The 23619-nt window shown below is 33.5% G+C and overlaps 18 non-coding genes across 18 annotated transcripts; 9 read left to right on the plus strand and 9 right to left on the minus strand.

Annotated features, from left to right (window-relative positions):
- The first annotated feature begins 560 nt into the window (after window positions 1–560).
- On the plus strand, window positions 561–632 carry TRNAQ-UUG (transfer RNA glutamine (anticodon UUG)). Its single transcript has one exon. It is a non-coding gene; the product is annotated as a tRNA-Gln (tRNA).
- An 825-nt stretch (window positions 633–1457) lies between these two features.
- Window positions 1458–1529, minus strand: TRNAQ-CUG (transfer RNA glutamine (anticodon CUG)). Its single transcript has one exon. It is a non-coding gene; the product is annotated as a tRNA-Gln (tRNA).
- A 1548-nt stretch (window positions 1530–3077) lies between these two features.
- On the plus strand, window positions 3078–3149 carry TRNAQ-UUG (transfer RNA glutamine (anticodon UUG)). The gene has a single exon. It is a non-coding gene; the product is annotated as a tRNA-Gln (tRNA).
- An 825-nt stretch (window positions 3150–3974) lies between these two features.
- On the minus strand, window positions 3975–4046 carry TRNAQ-CUG (transfer RNA glutamine (anticodon CUG)). The gene has a single exon. It is a non-coding gene; the product is annotated as a tRNA-Gln (tRNA).
- A 2445-nt stretch (window positions 4047–6491) lies between these two features.
- Window positions 6492–6563, minus strand: TRNAQ-CUG (transfer RNA glutamine (anticodon CUG)). The gene has a single exon. It is a non-coding gene; the product is annotated as a tRNA-Gln (tRNA).
- A 1549-nt stretch (window positions 6564–8112) lies between these two features.
- TRNAQ-UUG (transfer RNA glutamine (anticodon UUG)) lies at window positions 8113–8184 on the plus strand. The gene has a single exon. It is a non-coding gene; the product is annotated as a tRNA-Gln (tRNA).
- Window positions 8185–9009: 825 nt separating this feature from the next.
- On the minus strand, window positions 9010–9081 carry TRNAQ-CUG (transfer RNA glutamine (anticodon CUG)). Its single transcript has one exon. It is a non-coding gene; the product is annotated as a tRNA-Gln (tRNA).
- Window positions 9082–10629: 1548 nt separating this feature from the next.
- On the plus strand, window positions 10630–10701 carry TRNAQ-UUG (transfer RNA glutamine (anticodon UUG)). Its single transcript has one exon. It is a non-coding gene; the product is annotated as a tRNA-Gln (tRNA).
- An 825-nt stretch (window positions 10702–11526) lies between these two features.
- Window positions 11527–11598, minus strand: TRNAQ-CUG (transfer RNA glutamine (anticodon CUG)). Its single transcript has one exon. It is a non-coding gene; the product is annotated as a tRNA-Gln (tRNA).
- A 1548-nt stretch (window positions 11599–13146) lies between these two features.
- TRNAQ-UUG (transfer RNA glutamine (anticodon UUG)) lies at window positions 13147–13218 on the plus strand. Its single transcript has one exon. It is a non-coding gene; the product is annotated as a tRNA-Gln (tRNA).
- Window positions 13219–14043: 825 nt separating this feature from the next.
- TRNAQ-CUG (transfer RNA glutamine (anticodon CUG)) lies at window positions 14044–14115 on the minus strand. Its single transcript has one exon. It is a non-coding gene; the product is annotated as a tRNA-Gln (tRNA).
- Window positions 14116–15663: 1548 nt separating this feature from the next.
- TRNAQ-UUG (transfer RNA glutamine (anticodon UUG)) lies at window positions 15664–15735 on the plus strand. Its single transcript has one exon. It is a non-coding gene; the product is annotated as a tRNA-Gln (tRNA).
- An 825-nt stretch (window positions 15736–16560) lies between these two features.
- Window positions 16561–16632, minus strand: TRNAQ-CUG (transfer RNA glutamine (anticodon CUG)). Its single transcript has one exon. It is a non-coding gene; the product is annotated as a tRNA-Gln (tRNA).
- A 1548-nt stretch (window positions 16633–18180) lies between these two features.
- TRNAQ-UUG (transfer RNA glutamine (anticodon UUG)) lies at window positions 18181–18252 on the plus strand. Its single transcript has one exon. It is a non-coding gene; the product is annotated as a tRNA-Gln (tRNA).
- An 825-nt stretch (window positions 18253–19077) lies between these two features.
- TRNAQ-CUG (transfer RNA glutamine (anticodon CUG)) lies at window positions 19078–19149 on the minus strand. The gene has a single exon. It is a non-coding gene; the product is annotated as a tRNA-Gln (tRNA).
- A 1548-nt stretch (window positions 19150–20697) lies between these two features.
- Window positions 20698–20769, plus strand: TRNAQ-UUG (transfer RNA glutamine (anticodon UUG)). Its single transcript has one exon. It is a non-coding gene; the product is annotated as a tRNA-Gln (tRNA).
- Window positions 20770–21594: 825 nt separating this feature from the next.
- TRNAQ-CUG (transfer RNA glutamine (anticodon CUG)) lies at window positions 21595–21666 on the minus strand. Its single transcript has one exon. It is a non-coding gene; the product is annotated as a tRNA-Gln (tRNA).
- A 1548-nt stretch (window positions 21667–23214) lies between these two features.
- TRNAQ-UUG (transfer RNA glutamine (anticodon UUG)) lies at window positions 23215–23286 on the plus strand. Its single transcript has one exon. It is a non-coding gene; the product is annotated as a tRNA-Gln (tRNA).
- The last annotated feature ends 333 nt before the right edge of the window (window positions 23287–23619 follow it).

Consider the following 23619-nt stretch of genomic DNA (forward strand, 5'->3'; position numbering starts at 1 on the left):
CAACTGTTCATTATTTTCACCTCTATTAATTATATGTATTTTTATAATGTATATATTTATATTTTCCGATAAATATACATAGACATATAGCGATATATAGGGACATACATACATATAAGTTGATACGTACAAGTTTATAAGTAAATGAGATGTTTTTCCAATTAATACTTCTAAGAACTGAATGGAAAAAAAATCGTAAAGTTTAGATAAGTCCCACTGAGCTTTGTACTTAGATCCCTGTTTTCAGAGTCCAGATTGACAAGCATAACACCATCAACCCACCTGTACCAGGTTGAGCTTTCCATTTTGGCAGAAGAGATTGCATTCACGGGGGAATCTTATCTTTTATTGCAAAATCTTATCTCACATAAAAAGTACTGTTCAACAGAGTCATAGCGTTACTTGAGTCCTTTGTGCAACATCCTTCCCTAACATAGTTCAATAGGCAAAAGTTGAACAGAATAGAAAAGTTATATAATTCTGTTTGTCTTTGACTGTAGAAAATAAAAAATGTGAAATGTCCACATTGCTGCAGCAATTTCCTCCCCTGTCACATGGGAGGTTCCATGGTGTAATGGTTAGCACTTTGGACTTTGAATCCAAGGATCCGAGTTCAAATCTCGGTGTGACCACTTTCATGACTTATGACCAAATCTTTTTCTGTCAAGTGTATTCATAAATATCATAAATCTAACACGGGTAGAGTGAAACATTGATTTATTGATTGTATTTTTAAAGTCTATTTGATGTGAGCAAATGATAGAACTTTTAGAAAACATGGAAATAAAATGGCTCAAAATAATGAGATATTTTGTGAGCTGACTCTGTTTTCTCAACTCATCACAAGAGGCTGATCCAAGATATTACTTGTTTAAATCTTACTGTTATTGATAAGGGGAACACGGAACTTTTTTAATTGGAAAGCCTTCATTAAAAGAAAACTTGAGGAATCAAATTGTGTATTTTGGGGACAGAAGAGATGAACTTTTAAATAACAATCTTGAAATTAAGACACACAGATATTTACACTCTGTTTTTCTAAAGTAGATCCATAACCACAAAGTAGAATCTTTCGAAAGACATGTCAAATGTATTAATCTGAATTCCTCTTTCAAAGAAATTCACAAATAAATGCTCTGTGTAAGTCAAGAATGTTGTCAGATAAGAAATCAGCAAAATGAACTATCTTATTACTGATCATAAAGATGAGAAAGGAAAAGAACCTCTTGCTTAAATTGTGGATGGGAAAGAACAGTTTTTAGTTTTCAGCTTCAGTACTTATGTTTATGAATAATTCATTTCTTTATATTGTATTATCACTATCTAGATGGATATAGCCATGTGTACATAGATACATACTTATACGTTGATAAGTTTCAGTATAAAACTTTGACGTTATGTTTTTCCAAGTCCAAATTCTAAGAAATTAGTGAAATACTAAATCTCATAATTCAAGCAGGTCCCACCGAGATTTGAACTCGGATCGCTGGATTCAGAGTCCAGAGTGCTAACCATTACACCATGGAACCCTGCCATACATGAGGGATTTTTCCATTGAGACAAAAGAGAGTGCATCAGTGCGGGGGCTTTTCTTACATTGATGAAAAGATATCTCAGTTGAATGCTCATAGTGTAAAGAGCTATAATGTGATTTGATTCTTTTCAGCTGCATTCTCCATAACAGTGTTAAATGTGCAAACGTTTATCAGGAAATGCAATTTACAAAATAATGATCATATTTGACTGAAGAATATTAAAACATTCTACATTTCCAAACTACTACATCCATTTCTCTGTCTCTCACATGGGTGGCTCCAAAGAGCAACGCTTGGCACTTTGGACTTTGCATGCAAAGGTACCAGTCCAATTCTTTGAGGTACTATTTTACTAATCTCGACCTTTTACATTTCTGTCATCTTTTGTTATTGATAGCTCCAATCCAACACCAGTAGGTTGAAAGAGACAAACGTTGACTCCTTTCAAAATGTCCAACAGCTTGAACAAGTTACAGAAATACGAACTTTATAATACACATAACATCACATTCCTACACAAAATAGTGCGACATTACACAATCCTATCCTGTTTTTCTCAAATGCATTTCAGAGGGCTGATTCCCAGCATTCCTTTTTGAAGATTTCCACACTATTGATAAGGCGAATATAGCACATTTTGAAAGAGATGTGTTCTTAAATCAAACCTAGAGAACCACAATGACGGTATCATTCAGATAGTACAAATGTTTTTTGTATATTAGTATGGAAATTGTGAAATAAAACATTTCTCATGCTGATTTTCAACAGTCGATCTGCAATCATGAAATATAAGCTTTTGCTTGGAGGCCTCAAAGGTACTGATCTAATTTTCTTTTTTAGAATTATTCACAGATCGTATGATATGCTTTGTACAAATCAACTATGTTGTTAGATCAAAATTGATTAAAAAGTGACTATCTCAATTTCAGGACATATAGAAGAGGAAGGAGAAGAGGCTCATGTTTCAAATGCGGAGAGGCAACAACTGTTCATTAATTTCACCTCTATTAATTATATGTATTTTTATAATGTATATATTTATATTTTCCGATAAATATACATAGACATATAGCGATATATAGGGAGATACATACATATAAGTTGATACGTACACGTTTATAAGTAAATGAGATGTTTTTCCAATTAATACTTCTAAGAACTGAATGGAAAAAAAATCGTAAAGTTTAGATAAGTCCCACTGAGCTTTGTACTTAGATCCCTGTTTTCAGAGTCCAGATTGACAAGCATAACACCATCAACCCACCTGTACCAGGTTGAGCTTTCCATTTTGGCAGAAGAGATTGCATTCACGGGGGAATCTTATCTTTTATTGCAAAATCTTATCTCACATAAAAAGTACTGTTCAACAGAGTCATAGCGTTACTTGAGTCCTTTGTGCAACATCCTTCCCTAACATAGTTCAATAGGCAAAAGTTGAACAGAATAGAAAAGTTATATAATTCTGTTTGTCTTTGACTGTAGAAAATAAAAAATGTGAAATGTCCACATTGCTGCAGCAATTTCCTCCCCTGTCACATGGGAGGTTCCATGGTGTAATGGTTAGCACTTTGGACTTTGAATCCAAGGATCCGAGTTCAAATCTCGGTGTGACCACTTTCATGACTTATGACCAAATCTTTTTCTGTCAAGTGTATTCATAAATATCATAAATCTAACACGGGTAGAGTGAAACATTGATTTATTGATTGTATTTTTAAAGTCTATTTGATGTGAGCAAATGATAGAACTTTTAGAAAACATGGAAATAAAATGGCTCAAAATAATGAGATATTTTGTGAGCTGACTCTGTTTTCTCAACTCATCACAAGAGGCTGATCCAAGATATTACTTGTTTAAATCTTACTGTTATTGATAAGGGGAACACGGAACTTTTTTAATTGGAAAGCCTTCATTAAAAGAAAACTTGAGGAATCAAATTGTGTATTTTGGGGACAGAAGAGATGAACTTTTAAATAACAATCTTGAAATTAAGACACACAGATATTTACACTCTGTTTTTCTAAAGTAGATCCATAACCACAAAGTAGAATCTTTCGAAAGACATGTCAAATGTATTAATCTGAATTCCTCTTTCAAAGAAATTCACAATTAAATGCTCTGTGTAAGTCAAGAATGTTGTCAGATAAGAAATCAGCAAAATGAACTATCTTATTACTGATCATAAAGATGAGAAAGGAAAAGAACCTCTTGCTTAAATTGTGGATGGGAAAGAACAGTTTTTAGTTTTCAGCTTCAGTACTTATGTTTATGAATAATTCATTTCTTTATATTGTATTATCACTATCTAGATGGATATAGCCATGTGTACATAGATACATACTTATACGTTGATAAGTTTCAGTATAAAACTTTGACGTTATGTTTTTCCAAGTCCAAATTCTAAGAAATTAGTGAAATATTAAATCTCATAATTCAAGCAGGTCCCACCGAGATTTGAACTCGGATCGCTGGATTCAGAGTCCAGAGTGCTAACCATTACACCATGGAACCCTGCCATACATGAGGGATTTTTCCATTGAGACAAAAGAGAGCGCATCAGTGCGGGGGCTTTTCTTACATTGATGAAAAGATATCTCAGTTGAATGCTCATAGTGTAAAGAGCTATAATGTGATTTGATTCTTTTCAGCTGCATTCTCCATAACAGTGTTAAATGTGCAAACGTTTATCAGGAAATGCAATTTACAAAATAATGATCATATTTGACTGAAGAATATTAAAACATTCTACATTTCCAAACTACTACATCCATTTCTCTGTCTCTCACATGGGTGGCTCCAAAGAGCAACGCTTGGCACTTTGGACTTTGCATGCAAAGGTACCAGTCCAATTCTTTGAGGTACTATTTTACTAATCTCGACCTTTTACATTTCTGTCATCTTTTGTTATTGATAGCTCCAATCCAACACCAGTAGGTTGAAAGAGACAAACGTTGACTCCTTTCAAAATGTCCAACAGCTTGAACAAGTTACAGAAATACGAACTTTATAATACACATAACATCACATTCCTACACAAAATAGTGCGACATTACACAATCCTATCCTGTTTTTCTCAAATGCATTTCAGAGGGCTGATTCCCAGCATTCCTTTTTGAAGATTTCCACACTATTGATAAGGCGAATATAGCACATTTTGAAAGAGATGTGTTCTTAAATCAAACCTAGAGAACCACAATGACGGTATCATTCAGATAGTACAAATGTTTTTTGTATATTAGTATGGAAATTGTGAAATAAAACATTTCTCATGCTGATTTTCAACAGTCGATCTGCAATCATGAAATATAAGCTTTTGCTTGGAGGCCTCAAAGGTACTGATCTAATTTTCTTTTTTAGAATTATTCACAGATCGTATGATATGCTTTGTACAAATCGACTATGTTGTTAGATCAAAATTTATTAAAAAGTGACTATCTCAATTTCAGGACATATAGAAGAGGAAGGAGAAGAGGCTCATGTTTCAAATGCGGACAGGCAACAACTGTTCATTATTTTCACCTCTATTAATTATATGTATTTTTATAATGTATATATTTATATTTTCCGATAAATATACATAGACATATAGCGATATATAGGGAGATACATACATATAAGTTGATACGTACAAGTTTATAAGTAAATGAGATGTTTTTCCAATTAATACTTCTAAGAACTGAATGGAAAAAAAATCGTAAAGTTTAGATAAGTCCCACTGAGCTTTGTACTTAGATCCCTGTTTTCAGAGTCCAGATTGACAAGCATAACACCATCAACCCACCTGTACCAGGTTGAGCTTTCCATTTTGGCAGAAGAGATTGCATTCACGGGGGAATCTTATCTTTTATTGCAAAATCTTATCTCACATAAAAAGTACTGTTCAACAGAGTCATAGCGTTACTTGAGTCCTTTGTGCAACATCCTTCCCTAACATAGTTCAATAGGCAAAAGTTGAACAGAATAGAAAAGTTATATAATTCTGTTTGTCTTTGACTGTAGAAAATAAAAAATGTGAAATGTCCACATTGCTGCAGCAATTTCCTCCCCTGTCACATGGGAGGTTCCATGGTGTAATGGTTAGCACTTTGGACTTTGAATCAAAGGATCCGAGTTCAAATCTCGGTGTGACCACTTTCATGACTTATGACCAAATCTTTTTCTGTCAAGTGTATTCATAAATATCATAAATCTAACACGGGTAGAGTGAAACATTGATTTATTGATTGTATTTTTAAAGTCTATTTGATGTGAGCAAATGATAGAACTTTTAGAAAACATGGAAATAAAATGGCTCAAAATAATGAGATATTTTGTGAGCTGACTCTGTTTTCTCAACTCATCACAAGAGGCTGATCCAAGATATTACTTGTTTAAATCATACTGTTATTGATAAGGGGAACACAGAACTTTTTTAATTGGAAAGCCTTCATTAAAAGAAAACTTGAGGAATCAAATTGTGTATTTTGGGGACAGAAGAGATGAACTTTTAAATAACAATCTTGAAATTAAGACACACAGATATTTACACTCTGTTTTTCTAAAGTAGATCCATAACCACAAAGTAGAATCTTTCGAAAGACATGTCAAATGTATTAATCTGAATTCCTCTTTCAAAGAAATTCACAATTAAATGCTCTGTGTAAGTCAAGAATGTTGTCAGATAAGAAATCAGCAAAATGAACTATCTTATTACTGATCATAAAGATGAGAAAGGAAAAGAACCTCTTGCTTAAATTGTGGATGGGAAAGAACAGTTTTTAGTTTTCAGCTTCAGTACTTATGTTTATGAATAATTCATTTCTTTATATTGTATTATCACTATCTAGATGGATATAGCCATGTGTACATAGATACATACTTATACGTTGATAAGTTTCAGTATAAAACTTTGACGTTATGTTTTTCCAAGTCCAAATTCTAAGAAATTAGTGAAATATTAAATCTCATAATTCAAGCAGGTCCCACCGAGATTTGAACTCGGATCGCTGGATTCAGAGTCCAGAGTGCTAACCATTACACCATGGAACCCTGCCATACATGAGGGATTTTTCCATTGAGACAAAAGAGAGCGCATCAGTGCGGGGGCTTTTCTTACCATGATTAAAAAGATATCTCAGTTGAATGCTCATAGTGTAAAGAGCTATAATGTGATTTGATTCTTTTCAGCTGCATTCTCCATAACAGTGTTAAATGTGCAAACGTTTATCAGGAAATGCAATTTACAAAATAATGATCATATTTGACTGAAGAATATTAAAACATTCTACATTTCCAAACTACTACATCCATTTCTCTGTCTCTCACATGGGTGGCTCCAAAGAGCAACGCTTGGCACTTTGGACTTTGCATGCAAAGGTACCAGTCCAATTCTTTGAGGTACTATTTTACTAATCTCGACCTTTTACATTTCTGTCATCTTTTGTTATTGATAGCTCCAATCCAACACCAGTAGGTTGAAAGAGACAAATGTTGACTCCTTTCAAAATGTCCAACAGCTTGAACAAGTTACAGAAATACGAACTTTATAATACACATAACATCACATTCCTACACAAAATAGTGCGACATTACAAAATCCTATCCTGTTTTTCTCAAATGCATTTCAGAGGGCTGATTCCCAGCATTCCTTTTTGAAGATTTCCACACTATTGATAAGGCGAATATAGCACATTTTGAAAGAGATGTGTTCTTAAATCAAACCTAGAGAACCACAATGACGGTATCATTCAGATAGTACAAATGTTTTTTGTATATTAGTATGGAAATTGTGAAATAAAACATTTCTCATGCTGATTTTCAACAGTCGATCTGCAATCATGAAATATAAGCTTTTGCTTGGAGGCCTCAAAGGTACTGATCTAATTTTCTTTTTTAGAATTATTCACAGATCGTATGATATGCTTTGTACAAATCGACTATGTTGTTAGATCAAAATTGATTAAAAAGTGACTATCTCAATTTCAGGACATATAGAAGAGGAAGGAGAAGAGGCTCATGTTTCAAATGCGGACAGGCAACAACTGTTCATTATTTTCACCTCTATTAATTATATGTATTTTTATAATGTATATATTTATATTTTCCGATAAATATACATAGACATATAGCGATATATAGGGAGATACATACATATAAGTTGATACGTACAAGTTTATAAGTAAATGAGATGTTTTTCCAATTAATACTTCTAAGAACTGAATGGAAAAAAAATCGTAAAGTTTAGATAAGTCCCACTGAGCTTTGTACTTAGATCCCTGTTTTCAGAGTCCAGATTGACAAGCATAACACCATCAACCCACCTGTACCAGGTTGAGCTTTCCATTTTGGCAGAAGAGATTGCATTCACGGGGGAATCTTATCTTTTATTGCAAAATCTTATCTCACATAAAAAGTACTGTTCAACAGAGTCATAGCGTTACTTGAGTCCTTTGTGCAACATCCTTCCCTAACATAGTTCAATAGGCAAAAGTTGAACAGAATAGAAAAGTTATATAATTCTGTTTGTCTTTGACTGTAGAAAATAAAAAATGTGAAATGTCCACATTGCTGCAGCAATTTCCTCCCCTGTCACATGGGAGGTTCCATGGTGTAATGGTTAGCACTTTGGACTTTGAATCCAAGGATCCGAGTTCAAATCTCAGTGGGACCACTTTCATGACTTATGACCAAATCTTTTTCTGTCAAGTGTATTCATAAATATCATAAATCTAACACGGGTAGAGTGAAACATTGATTTATTGATTGTATTTTTAAAGTCTATTTGATGTGAGCAAATGATAGAACTTTTAGAAAACATGGAAATAAAATGGCTCAAAATAATGAGATATTTTGTGAGCTGACTCTGTTTTCTCAACTCATCACAAGAGGCTGATCCAAGATATTACTTGTTTAAATCTTACTGTTATTGATAAGGGGAACACGGAACTTTTTTAATTGGAAAGCCTTCATTAAAAGAAAACTTGAGGAATCAAATTGTGTATTTTGGGGACAGAAGAGATGAACTTTTAAATAACAATCTTGAAATTAAGACACACAGATATTTACACTCTGTTTTTCTAAAGTAGATCCATAACCACAAAGTAGAATCTTTCGAAAGACATGTCAAATGTATTAATCTGAATTCCTCTTTCAAAGAAATTCACAATTAAATGCTCTGTGTAAGTCAAGAATGTTGTCAGATAAGAAATCAGCAAAATGAACTATCTTATTACTGATCATAAAGATGAGAAAGGAAAATAACCTCTTGCTTAAATTGTGGATGGGAAAGAACCGTTTTTAGTTTTCAGCTTCAGTACTTATGTTTATGAATAATTCATTTCTTTATATTGTATTATCACTATCTAGATGGATATAGCCATGTGTACATAGATACATACTTATACGTTGATAAGTTTCAGTATAAAACTTTGACGTTATGTTTTTCCAAGTCCAAATTCTAAGAAATTAGTGAAATATTAAATCTCATAATTCAAGCAGGTCCCACCGAGATTTGAACTCGGATCGCTGGATTCAGAGTCCAGAGTGCTAACCATTACACCATGGAACCCTGCCATACATGAGGGATTTTTCCATTGAGACAAAAGAGAGCGCATCAGTGCGGGGGCTTTTCTTACATTGATGAAAAGATATCTCAGTTGAATGCTCATAGTGTAAAGAGCTATAATGTGATTTGATTCTTTTCAGCTGCATTCTCCATAACAGTGTTAAATGTGCAAACGTTTATCAGGAAATGCAATTTACAAAATAATGATCATATTTGACTGAAGAATATTAAAACATTCTACATTTCCAAACTACTACATCCATTTCTCTGTCTCTCACATGGGTGGCTCCAAAGAGCAACGCTTGGCACTTTGGACTTTGCATGCAAAGGTACCAGTCCAATTCTTTGAGGTACTATTTTACTAATCTCGACCTTTTACATTTCTGTCATCTTTTGTTATTGATAGCTCCAATCCAACACCAGTAGGTTGAAAGAGACAAATGTTGACTCCTTTCAAAATGTCCAACAGCTTGAACAAGTTACAGAAATACGAACTTTATAATACACATAACATCACATTCCTACACAAAATAGTGCGACATTACAAAATCCTATCCTGTTTTTCTCAAATGCATTTCAAAGGGCTGATTCCCAGCATTCCTTTTTGAAGATTTCCACACTATTGATAAGGCGAATATAGCACATTTTGAAAGAGATGTGTTCTTAAATCAAACCTAGAGAACCACAATGACGGTATCATTCAGATAGTACAAATGTTTTTTGTATATTAGTATGGAAATTGTGAAATAAAACATTTCTCATGCTGATTTTCAACAGTCGATCTGCAATCATGAAATATAAGCTTTTGCTTGGAGGCCTCAAAGGTACTGATCTAATTTTCTTTTTTAGAATTATTCACAGATCGTATGATATGCTTTGTACAAATCGACTATGTTGTTAGATCAAAATTGATTAAAAAGTGACTATCTCAATTTCAGGACATATAGAAGAGGAAGGAGAAGAGGCTCATGTTTCAAATGCGGACAGGCAACAACTGTTCATTATTTTCACCTCTATTAATTATATGTATTTTTATAATGTATATATTTATATTTTCCGATAAATATACATAGACATATAGCGATATATAGGGACATACATACATATAAGTTGATACGTACAAGTTTATAAGTAAATGAGATGTTTTTCCAATTAATACTTCTAAGAACTGAATGGAAAAAAAATCGTAAAGTTTAGATAAGTCCCACTGAGCTTTGTACTTAGATCCCTGTTTTCAGAGTCCAGATTGACAAGCATAACACCATCAACCCACCTGTACCAGGTTGAGCTTTCCATTTTGGCAGAAGAGATTGCATTCACGGGGGAATCTTATCTTTTATTGCAAAATCTTATCTCACATAAAAAGTACTGTTCAACAGAGTCATAGCGTTACTTGAGTCCTTTGTGCAACATCCTTCCCTAACATAGTTCAATAGGCAAAAGTTGAACAGAATAGAAAAGTTATATAATTCTGTTTGTCTTTGACTGTAGAAAATAAAAAATGTGAAATGTCCACATTGCTGCAGCAATTTCCTCCCCTGTCACATGGGAGGTTCCATGGTGTAATGGTTAGCACTTTGGACTTTGAATCCAAGGATCCGAGTTCAAATCTCGGTGTGACCACTTTCATGACTTATGACCAAATCTTTTTCTGTCAAGTGTATTCATAAATATCATAAATCTAACACGGGTAGAGTGAAACATTGATTTATTGATTGTATTTTTAAAGTCTATTTGATGTGAGCAAATGATAGAACTTTTAGAAAACATGGAAATAAAATGGCTCAAAATAATGAGATATTTTGTGAGCTGACTCTGTTTTCTCAACTCATCACAAGAGGCTGATCCAAGATATTACTTGTTTAAATCTTACTGTTATTGATAAGGGGAACACGGAACTTTTTTAATTGGAAAGCCTTCATTAAAAGAAAACTTGAGGAATCAAATTGTGTATTTTGGGGACAGAAGAGATGAACTTTTAAATAACAATCTTGAAATTAAGACACACAGATATTTACACTCTGTTTTTCTAAAGTAGATCCATAACCACAAAGTAGAATCTTTCGAAAGACATGTCAAATGTATTAATCTGAATTCCTCTTTCAAAGAAATTCACAAATAAATGCTCTGTGTAAGTCAAGAATGTTGTCAGATAAGAAATCAGCAAAATGAACTATCTTATTACTGATCATAAAGATGAGAAAGGAAAAGAACCTCTTGCTTAAATTGTGGATGGGAAAGAACAGTTTTTAGTTTTCAGCTTCAGTACTTATGTTTATGAATAATTCATTTCTTTATATTGTATTATCACTATCTAGATGGATATAGCCATGTGTACATAGATACATACTTATACGTTGATAAGTTTCAGTATAAAACTTTGACGTTATGTTTTTCCAAGTCCAAATTCTAAGAAATTAGTGAAATACTAAATCTCATAATTCAAGCAGGTCCCACCGAGATTTGAACTCGGATCGCTGGATTCAGAGTCCAGAGTGCTAACCATTACACCATGGAACCCTGCCATACATGAGGGATTTTTCCATTGAGACAAAAGAGAGTGCATCAGTGCGGGGGCTTTTCTTACATTGATGAAAAGATATCTCAGTTGAATGCTCATAGTGTAAAGAGCTATAATGTGATTTGATTCTTTTCAGCTGCATTCTCCATAACAGTGTTAAATGTGCAAACGTTTATCAGGAAATGCAATTTACAAAATAATGATCATATTTGACTGAAGAATATTAAAACATTCTACATTTCCAAACTACTACATCCATTTCTCTGTCTCTCACATGGGTGGCTCCAAAGAGCAACGCTTGGCACTTTGGACTTTGCATGCAAAGGTACCAGTCCAATTCTTTGAGGTACTATTTTACTAATCTCGACCTTTTACATTTCTGTCATCTTTTGTTATTGATAGCTCCAATCCAACACCAGTAGGTTGAAAGAGACAAACGTTGACTCCTTTCAAAATGTCCAACAGCTTGAACAAGTTACAGAAATACGAACTTTATAATACACATAACATCACATTCCTACACAAAATAGTGCGACATTACACAATCCTATCCTGTTTTTCTCAAATGCATTTCAGAGGGCTGATTCCCAGCATTCCTTTTTGAAGATTTCCACACTATTGATAAGGCGAATATAGCACATTTTGAAAGAGATGTGTTCTTAAATCAAACCTAGAGAACCACAATGACGGTATCATTCAGATAGTACAAATGTTTTTTGTATATTAGTATGGAAATTGTGAAATAAAACATTTCTCATGCTGATTTTCAACAGTCGATCTGCAATCATGAAATATAAGCTTTTGCTTGGAGGCCTCAAAGGTACTGATCTAATTTTCTTTTTTAGAATTATTCACAGATCGTATGATATGCTTTGTACAAATCAACTATGTTGTTAGATCAAAATTGATTAAAAAGTGACTATCTCAATTTCAGGACATATAGAAGAGGAAGGAGAAGAGGCTCATGTTTCAAATGCGGAGAGGCAACAACTGTTCATTAATTTCACCTCTATTAATTATATGTATTTTTATAATGTATATATTTATATTTTCCGATAAATATACATAGACATATAGCGATATATAGGGAGATACATACATATAAGTTGATACGTACAAGTTTATAAGTAAATGAGATGTTTTTCCAATTAATACTTCTAAGAACTGAATGGAAAAAAAATCGTAAAGTTTAGATAAGTCCCACTGAGCTTTGTACTTAGATCCCTGTTTTCAGAGTCCAGATTGACAAGCATAACACCATCAACCCACCTGTACCAGGTTGAGCTTTCCATTTTGGCAGAAGAGATTGCATTCACGGGGGAATCTTATCTTTTATTGCAAAATCTTATCTCACATAAAAAGTACTGTTCAACAGAGTCATAGCGTTACTTGAGTCCTTTGTGCAACATCCTTCCCTAACATAGTTCAATAGGCAAAAGTTGAACAGAATAGAAAAGTTATATAATTCTGTTTGTCTTTGACTGTAGAAAATAAAAAATGTGAAATGTCCACATTGCTGCAGCAATTTCCTCCCCTGTCACATGGGAGGTTCCATGGTGTAATGGTTAGCACTTTGGACTTTGAATCCAAGGATCCGAGTTCAAATCTCGGTGGGACCACTTTCATGACTTATGACCAAATCTTTTTCTGTCAAGTGTATTCATAAATATCATAAATCTAACACGGGTAGAGTGAAACATTGATTTATTGATTGTATTTTTAAAGTCTATTTGATGTGAGCAAATGATAGAACTTTTAGAAAACATGGAAATAAAATGGCTCAAAATAATGAGATATTTTGTGAGCTGACTCTGTTTTCTCAACTCATCACAAGAGGCTGATCCAAGATATTACTTGTTTAAATCTTACTGTTATTGATAAGGGGAACACGGAACTTTTTTAATTGGAAAGCCTTCATTAAAAGAAAACTTGAGGAATCAAATTGTGTATTTTGGGGACAGAAGAGATGAACTTTTAAATAACAATCTTGAAATTAAGACACACAGATATTTACACTCTGTTTTTCTAAAGTAGATCCATAACCACAAAGTAGAATCTTTCGAAAGACATGTCAAATGTATTAATCTGAATTCCTCTTTCAAAGAAATTCACAATTAAATGCTCTGTGTAAGTCAAGAATGTTGTCAGATAAGAAATCAGCAAAATGAACTATCTTATTACTGATCATAAAGATGAGAAAGGAAAAGAACCTCTTGCTTAAATTGTGGATGGGAAAGAACAGTTTTTAGTTTTCAGCTTCAGTACTTATGTTTATGAATAATTCATTTCTTTATATTGTATTATCACTATCTAGATGGATATAGCCATGTGTACATAGATACATACTTATACGTTGATAAGTTTCAGTATAAAACTTTGACGTTATGTTTTTCCAAGTCCAAATTCTAAGAAATTAGTGAAATATTAAATCTCATAATTCAAGCAGGTCCCACCGAGATTTGAACTCGGATCGCTGGATTCAGAGTCCAGAGTGCTAACCATTACACCATGGAACCCTGCCATACATGAGGGATTTTTCCATTGAGACAAAAGAGAGCGCATCAGTGCGGGGGCTTTTCTTACATTGATGAAAAGATATCTCAGTTGAATGCTCATAGTGTAAAGAGCTATAATGTGATTTGATTCTTTTCAGCTGCATTCTCCATAACAGTGTTAAATGTGCAAACGTTTATCAGGAAATGCAATTTACAAAATAATGATCATATTAGACTGAAGAATATTAAAACATTCTACATTTCCAAACTACTACATCCATTTCTCTGTCTCTCACATGGGTGGCTCCAAAGAGCAACGCTTGGCACTTTGGACTTTGCATGCAAAGGTACCAGTCCAATTCTTTGAGGTACTATTTTACTAATCTCGACCTTTTACATTTCTGTCATCTTTTGTTATTGATAGCTCCAATCCAACACCAGTAGGTTGAATGAGACAAACGTTGACTCCTTTCAAAATGTCCAACAGCTTGAACAAGTTACAGAAATACGAACTTTATAATACACATAACATCACATTCCTACACAAAATAGTGCGACATTACACAATCCTATCCTGTTTTTCTCAAATGCATTTCAGAGGGCTGATTCCCAGCATTCCTTTTTGAAGATTTCCACACTATTGATAAGGCGAATATAGCACATTTTGAAAGAGATGTGTTCTTAAATCAAACCTAGAGAACCACAATGACGGTATCATTCAGATAGTACAAATGTTTTTTGTATATTAGTATGGAAATTGTGAAATAAAACATTTCTCATGCTGATTTTCAACAGTCGATCTGCAATCATGAAATATAAGCTTTTGCTTGGAGGCCTCAAAGGTACTGATCTAATTTTCTTTTTTAGAATTATTCACAGATCGTATGATATGCTTTGTACAAATCAACTATGTTGTTAGATCAAAATTGATTAAAAAGTGACTATCTCAATTTCAGGACATATAGAAGAGGAAGGAGAAGAGGCTCATGTTTCAAATGCGGAGAGGCAACAACTGTTCATTATTTTCACCTCTATTAATTATATGTATTTTTATAATGTATACATTTATATTTTCCGATAAATATACATAGACATATAGCGATATATAGGGAGATACATACATATAAGTTGATACGTACAAGTTTATAAGTAAATGAGATGTTTTTCCAATTAATACTTCTAAGAACTGAATGGAAAAAAAATCGTAAAGTTTAGATAAGTCCCACTGAGCTTTGTACTTAGATCCCTGTTTTCAGAGTCCAGATTGACAAGCATAACACCATCAACCCAACTGTACCAGGTTGAGCTTTCCATTTTGGCAGAAGAGATTGCATTCACGGGGGAATCTTATCTTTTATTGCAAAATCTTATCTCACATAAAAAGTACTGTTCAACAGAGTCATAGCGTTACTTGAGTCCTTTGTGCAACATCCTTCCCTAACATAGTTCAATAGGCAAAAGTTGAACAGAATAGAAAAGTTATATAATTCTGTTTGTCTTTGACTGTAGAAAATAAAAAATGTGAAATGTCCACATTGCTGCAGCAATTTCCTCCCCTGTCACATGGGAGGTTCCATGGTGTAATGGTTAGCACTTTGGACTTTGAATCCAAGGATCCGAGTTCAAATCTCGGTGTGACCACTTTCATGACTTATGACCAAATCTTTTTCTGTCAAGTGTATTCATAAATATCATAAATCTAACACGGGTAGAGTGAAACATTGATTTATTGATTGTATTTTTAAAGTCTATTTGATGTGAGCAAATGATAGAACTTTTAGAAAACATGGAAATAAAATGGCTCAAAATAATGAGATATTTTGTGAGCTGACTCTGTTTTCTCAACTCATCACAAGAGGCTGATCCAAGATATTACTTGTTTAAATCTTACTGTTATTGATAAGGGGAACACGGAACTTTTTTAATTGGAAAGCCTTCATTAAAAGAAAACTTGAGGAATCAAATTGTGTATTTTGGGGACAGAAGAGATGAACTTTTAAATAACAATCTTGAAATTAAGACACACAGATATTTACACTCTGTTTTTCTAAAGTAGATCCATAACCACAAAGTAGAATCTTTCGAAAGACATGTCAAATGTATTAATCTGAATTCCTCTTTCAAAGAAATTCACAATTAAATGCTCTGTGTAAGTCAAGAATGTTGTCAGATAAGAAATCAGCAAAATGAACTATCTTATTACTGATCATAAAGATGAGAAAGGAAAAGAACCTCTTGCTTAAATTGTGGATGGGAAAGAACAGTTTTTAGTTTTCAGCTTCAGTACTTATGTTTATGAATAATTCATTTCTTTATATTGTATTATCACTATCTAGATGGATATAGCCATGTGTACATAGATACATACTTATACGTTGATAAGTTTCAGTATAAAACTTTGACGTTATGTTTTTCCAAGTCCAAATTCTAAGAAATTAGTGAAATATTAAATCTCATAATTCAAGCAGGTCCCACCGAGATTTGAACTCGGATCGCTGGATTCAGAGTCCAGAGTGCTAACCATTACACCATGGAACCCTGCCATACATGAGGGATTTTTCCATTGAGACAAAAGAGAGCGCATCAGTGCGGGGGCTTTTCTTACATTGATGAAAAGATATCTCAGTTGAATGCTCATAGTGTAAAGAGCTATAATGTGATTTGATTCTTTTCAGCTGCATTCTCCATAACAGTGTTAAATGTGCAAACGTTTATCAGGAAATGCAATTTACAAAATAATGATCATATTTGACTAAAGAATATTAAAACATTCTACATTTCCAAACTACTACATCCATTTCTCTGTCTCTCACATGGGTGGCTCCAAAGAGCAACGCTTGGCACTTTGGACTTTGCATGCAAAGGTACCAGTCCAATTCTTTGAGGTACTATTTTACTAATCTCGACCTTTTACATTTCTGTCATCTTTTGTTATTGATAGCTCCAATCCAACACCAGTAGGTTGAAAGAGACAAATGTTGACTCCTTTCAAAATGTCCAACAGCTTGAACAAGTTACAGAAATACGAACTTTATAATACACATAACATCACATTCCTACACAAAATAGTGCGACATTACACAATCCTATCCTGTTTTTCTCAAATGCATTTCAGAGGGCTGATTCCCAGCATTCCTTTTTGAAGATTTCCACACTATTGATAAGGCGAATATAGCACATTTTGAAAGAGATGTGTTCTTAAATCAAACCTAGAGAACCACAATGACGGTATCATTCAGATAGTACAAATGTTTTTTGTATATTAGTATGGAAATTGTGAAACAAAACATTTCTCATGCTGATTTTCAACAGTCGATCTGCAATCATGAAATATAAGCTTTTGCTTGGAGGCCTCAAAGGTACTGATCTAATTTTCTTTTTTAGAATTATTCACAGATCGTATGATATGCTTTGTACAAATCAACTATGTTGTTAGATCAAAATTGATTAAAAAGTGACTATCTCAATTTCAGGACATATAGAAGAGGAAGGAGAAGAGGCTCATGTTTCAAATGCGGAGAGGCAACAACTGTTCATTATTTTCACCTCTATTAATTATATGTATTTTTATAATGTATATATTTATATTTTCCGATAAATATACATAGACATATAGCGATATATAGGGAGATACATACATATAAGTTGATACGTACAAGTTTATAAGTAAATGAGATGTTTTTCCAATTAATACTTCTAAGAACTGAATGGAAAAAAAATCGTAAAGTTTAGATAAGTCCCACTGAGCTTTGTACTTAGATCCCTGTTTTCAGAGTCCAGATTGACAAGCATAACACCATCAACCCAACTGTACCAGGTTGAGCTTTCCATTTTGGCAGAAGAGATTGCATTCACGGGGGAATCTTATCTTTTATTGCAAAATCTTATCTCACATAAAAAGTACTGTTCAACAGAGTCATAGCGTTACTTGAGTCCTTTGTGCAACATCCTTCCCTAACATAGTTCAATAGGCAAAAGTTGAACAGAATAGAAAAGTTATATAATTCTGTTTGTCTTTGACTGTAGAAAATAAAAAATGTGAAATGTCCACATTGCTGCAGCAATTTCCTCCCCTGTCACATGGGAGGTTCCATGGTGTAATGGTTAGCACTTTGGACTTTGAATCCAAGGATCCGAGTTCAAATCTCGGTGTGACCACTTTCATGACTTATGACCAAATCTTTTTCTGTCAAGTGTATTCATAAATATCATAAATCTAACACGGGTAGAGTGAAACATTGATTTATTGATTGTATTTTTAAAGTCTATTTGATGTGAGCAAATGATAGAACTTTTAGAAAACATGGAAATAAAATGGCTCAAAATAATGAGATATTTTGTGAGCTGACTCTGTTTTCTCAACTCATCACAAGAGGCTGATCCAAGATATTACTTGTTTAAATCTTACTGTTATTGATAAGGGGAACACGGAACTTTTTTAATTGGAAAGCCTTCATTAAAAGAAAACTTGAGGAATCAAATTGTGTATTTTGGGGACAGAAGAGATGAACTTTTAAATAACAATCTTGAAATTAAGACACACAGATATTTACACTCTGTTTTTCTAAAGTAGATCCATAACCACAAAGTAGAATCTTTCGAAAGACATGTCAAATGTATTAATCTGAATTCCTCTTTCAAAGAAATTCACAATTAAATGCTCTGTGTAAGTCAAGAATGTTGTCAGATAAGAAATCAGCAAAATGAACTATCTTATTACTGATCATAAAGATGAGAAAGGAAAAGAACCTCTTGCTTAAATTGTGGATGGGAAAGAACAGTTTTTAGTTTTCAGCTTCAGTACTTATGTTTATGAATAATTCATTTCTTTATATTGTATTATCACTATCTAGATGGATATAGCCATGTGTACATAGATACATACTTATACGTTGATAAGTTTCAGTATAAAACTTTGACGTTATGTTTTTCCAAGTCCAAATTCTAAGAAATTAGTGAAATATTAAATCTCATAATTCAAGCAGGTCCCACCGAGATTTGAACTCGGATCGCTGGATTCAGAGTCCAGAGTGCTAACCATTACACCATGGAACCCTGCCATACATGAGGGATTTTTCCATTGAGACAAAAGAGAGCGCATCAGTGCGGGGGCTTTTCTTACATTGATGAAAAGATATCTCAGTTGAATGCTCATAGTGTAAAGAGCTATAATGTGATTTGATTCTTTTCAGCTGCATTCTCCATAACAGTGTTAAATGTGCAAACGTTTATCAGGAAATGCAATTTACAAAATAATGATCATATTTGACTAAAGAATATTAAAACATTCTACATTTCCAAACTACTACATCCATTTCTCTGTCTCTCACATGGGTGGCTCCAAAGAGCAACGCTTGGCACTTTGGACTTTGCATGCAAAGGTACCAGTCCAATTCTTTGAGGTACTATTTTACTAATCTCGACCTTTTACATTTCTGTCATCTTTTGTTATTGATAGCTCCAATCCAACACCAGTAGGTTGAAAGAGACAAATGTTGACTCCTTTCAAAATGTCCAACAGCTTGAACAAGTTACAGAAATACGAACTTTATAATACACATAACATCACATTCCTACACAAAATAGTGCGACATTACAAAATCCTATCCTGTTTTTCTCAAATGCATTTCAGAGGGCTGATTCCCAGCATTCCTTTTTGAAGATTTCCACACTATTGATAAGGCGAATATAGCACATTTTGAAAGAGATGTGTTCTTAAATCAAACCTAGAGAACCACAATGACGGTATCATTCAGATAGTACAAATGTTTTTTGTATATTAGTATGGAAATTGTGAAATAAAACATTTCTCATGCTGATTTTCAACAGTCGATCTGCAATCATGAAATATAAGCTTTTGCTTGGAGGCCTCAAAGGTACTGATCTAATTTTCTTTTTTAGAATTATTCACAGATCGTATGATATGCTTTGTACAAATCGACTATGTTGTTAGATCAAAATTGATTAAAAAGTGACTATCTCAATTTCAGGACATATAGAAGAGGAAGGAGAAGAGGCTCATGTTTCAAATGCGGACAGGCAACAACTGTTCATTATTTTCACCTCTATTAATTATATGTATTTTTATAATGTATATATTTATATTTTCCGATAAATATACATAGACATATAGCGATATATAGGGAGATACATACATATAAGTTGATACGTACAAGTTTATAAGTAAATGAGATGTTTTTCCAATTAATACTTCTAAGAACTGAATGGAAAAAAAATTGTAAAGTTTAGATAAGTCCCACTGAGCTTTGTACTTAGATCCCTGTTTTCAGAGTCCAGATTGACAAGCATAACACCATCAACCCACCTGTACCAGGTTGAGCTTTCCATTTTGGCAGAAGAGATTGCATTCACGGGGGAATCTTATCTTTTATTGCAAAATCTTATCTCACATAAAAAGTACTGTTCAACAGAGTCATAGCGTTACTTGAGTCCTTTGTGCAACATCCTTCCCTAACATAGTTCAATAGGCAAAAGTTGAACAGAATAGAAAAGTTATATAATTCTGTTTGTCTTTGACTGTAGAAAATAAAAAATGTGAAATGTCCACATTGCTGCAGCAATTTCCTCCCCTGTCACATGGGAGGTTCCATGGTGTAATGGTTAGCACTTTGGACTTTGAATCCAAGGATCCGAGTTCAAATCTCGGTGTGACCACTTTCATGACTTATGACCAAATCTTTTTCTGTCAAGTGTATTCATAAATATCATAAATCTAACACGGGTAGAGTGAAACATTGATTTATTGATTGTATTTTTAAAGTCTATTTGATGTGAGCAAATGATAGAACTTTTAGAAAACATGGAAATAAAATGGCTCAAAATAATGAGATATTTTGTGAGCTGACTCTGTTTTCTCAACTCATCACAAGAGGCTGATCCAAGATATTACTTGTTTAAATCTTACTGTTATTGATAAGGGGAACACGGAACTTTTTTAATTGGAAAGCCTTCATTAAAAGAAAACTTGAGGAATCAAATTGTGTATTTTGGGGACAGAAGAGATGAACTTTTAAATAACAATCTTGAAATTAAGACACACAGATATTTACACTCTGTTTTTCTAAAGTAGATCCATAACCACAAAGTAGAATCTTTCGAAAGACATGTCAAATGTATTAATCTGAATTCCTCTTTCAAAGAAATTCACAATTAAATGCTCTGTGTAAGTCAAGAATGTTGTCAGATAAGAAATCAGCAAAATGAACTATCTTATTACTGATCATAAAGATGAGAAAGGAAAAGAACCTCTTGCTTAAATTGTGGATGGGAAAGAACAGTTTTTAGTTTTCAGCTTCAGTACTTATGTTTATGAATAATTCATTTCTTTATATTGTATTATCACTATCTAGATGGATATAGCCATGTGTACATAGATACATACTTATACGTTGATAAGTTTCAGTATAAAACTTTGACGTTATGTTTTTCCAAGTCCAAATTCTAAGAAATTAGTGAAATATTAAATCTCATAATTCAAGCAGGTCCCACCGAGATTTGAACTCGGATCGCTGGATTCAGAGTCCAGAGTGCTAACCATTACACCATGGAACCCTGCCATACATGAGGGATTTTTCCATTGAGACAAAAGAGAGCGCATCAGTGCGGGGGCTTTTCTTACATTGATGAAAAGATATCTCAGTTGAATGCTCATAGTGTAAAGAGCTATAATGTGATTTGATTCTTTTCAGCTGCATTCTCCATAACAGTGTTAAATGTGCAAACGTTTATCAGGAAATGCAATTTACAAAATAATGATCATATTTGACTAAAGAATATTAAAACATTCTACATTTCCAAACTACTACATCCATTTCTCTGTCTCTCACATGGGTGGCTCCAAAGAGCAACGCTTGCCACTTTGGACTTTGCATGCAAAGGCACCAGTCCAATTCTTTGAGGTACTATTTTACTAATCTCGACCTTTTACATTTCTGTCATCTTTTGTTATTGATAGCTCCAATCCAACACCAGTAGGTTGAAAGAGACAAACGTTGACTCCTTTCAAAATGTCCAACAGCTTGAACAAGTTACAGAAATACGAACTTTATAATACACATAACATCACATTCCTACACAAAATAGTGCGACATTACACAATCCTATCCTGTTTTTCTCAAATGCATTTCAGAGGGCTGATTCCCAGCATTCCTTTTTGAAGATTTCCACACTATTGATAAGGCGAATATAGCACATTTTGAAAGAGATGTGTTCTTAAATCAAACCTAGAGAACCACAATGACGGTATCATTCAGATAGTACAAATGTTTTTTGTATATTAGTATGGAAATTGTGAAACAAAACATTTCTCATGCTGATTTTCAACAGTCGATCTGCAATCATGAAATATAAGCTTTTGCTTGGAGGCCTCAAAGGTACTGATCTAATTTTCTTTTTTAGAATTATTCACAGATCGTATGATATGCTTTGTACAAATCAACTATGTTGTTAGATCAAAATTGATTAAAAAGTGACTATCTCAATTTCAGGACATATAGAAGAGGAAGGAGAAGAGGCTCATGTTTCAAATGCGGAGAGGCAACAACTGTTCATTATTTTCACCTCTATTAATTATATGTATTTTTATAATGTATATATTTATATTTTCCGATAAATATACATAGACATATAGCGATATATAGGGAGATACATACATATAAGTTGATACGTACAAGTTTATAAGTAAATGAGATGTTTTTCCAATTAATACTTCTAAGAACTGAATGGAAAAAAAATCGTAAAGTTTAGATAAGTCCCACTGAGCTTTGTACTTAGATCCCTGTTTTCAGAGTCCAGATTGACAAGCATAACACCATCAACCCAACTGTACCAGGTTGAGCTTTCCATTTTGGCAGAAGAGATTGCATTCACGGGGGAATCTTATCTTTTATTGCAAAATCTTATCTCACATAAAAAGTACTGTTCAACAGAGTCATAGCGTTACTTGAGTCCTTTGTGCAACATCCTTCCCTAACATAGTTCAATAGGCAAAAGTTGAACAGAATAGAAAAGTTATATAATTCTGTTTGTCTTTGACTGTAGAAAATAAAAAATGTGAAATGTCCACATTGCTGCAGCAATCTCCTCCCCTGTCACATGGGAGGTTCCATGGTGTAATGGTTAGCACTTTGGACTTTGAATCCAAGGATCCGAGTTCAAATCTCGGTGTGACCACTTTCATGACTTATGACCAAATCTTTTTCTGTCAAGTGTATTCATAAATATCATAAATCTAACACGGGTAGAGTGAAACATTGATTTATTGATTGTATTTTTAAAGTCTATTTGATGTGAGCAAATGATAGAACTTTTAGAAAACATGGAAATAAAATGGCTCAAAATAATGAGATATTTTGTGAGCTGACTCTGTTTTCTCAACTCATCACAAGAGGCTGATCCAAGATATTACTTGTTTAAATCTTACTGTTATTGATAAGGGGAACACGGAACTTTTTTAATTGGAAAGCCTTCATTAAAAGAAAACTTGAGGAATCAAATTGTGTATTT

The sequence above is a fragment of the Lissotriton vulgaris genome, chromosome 4_1, assembly GCF_964263255.1.
Source record: "Lissotriton vulgaris chromosome 4_1, aLisVul1.2, whole genome shotgun sequence".
Lineage (NCBI taxonomy): Eukaryota > Metazoa > Chordata > Amphibia > Caudata > Salamandridae > Lissotriton > Lissotriton vulgaris.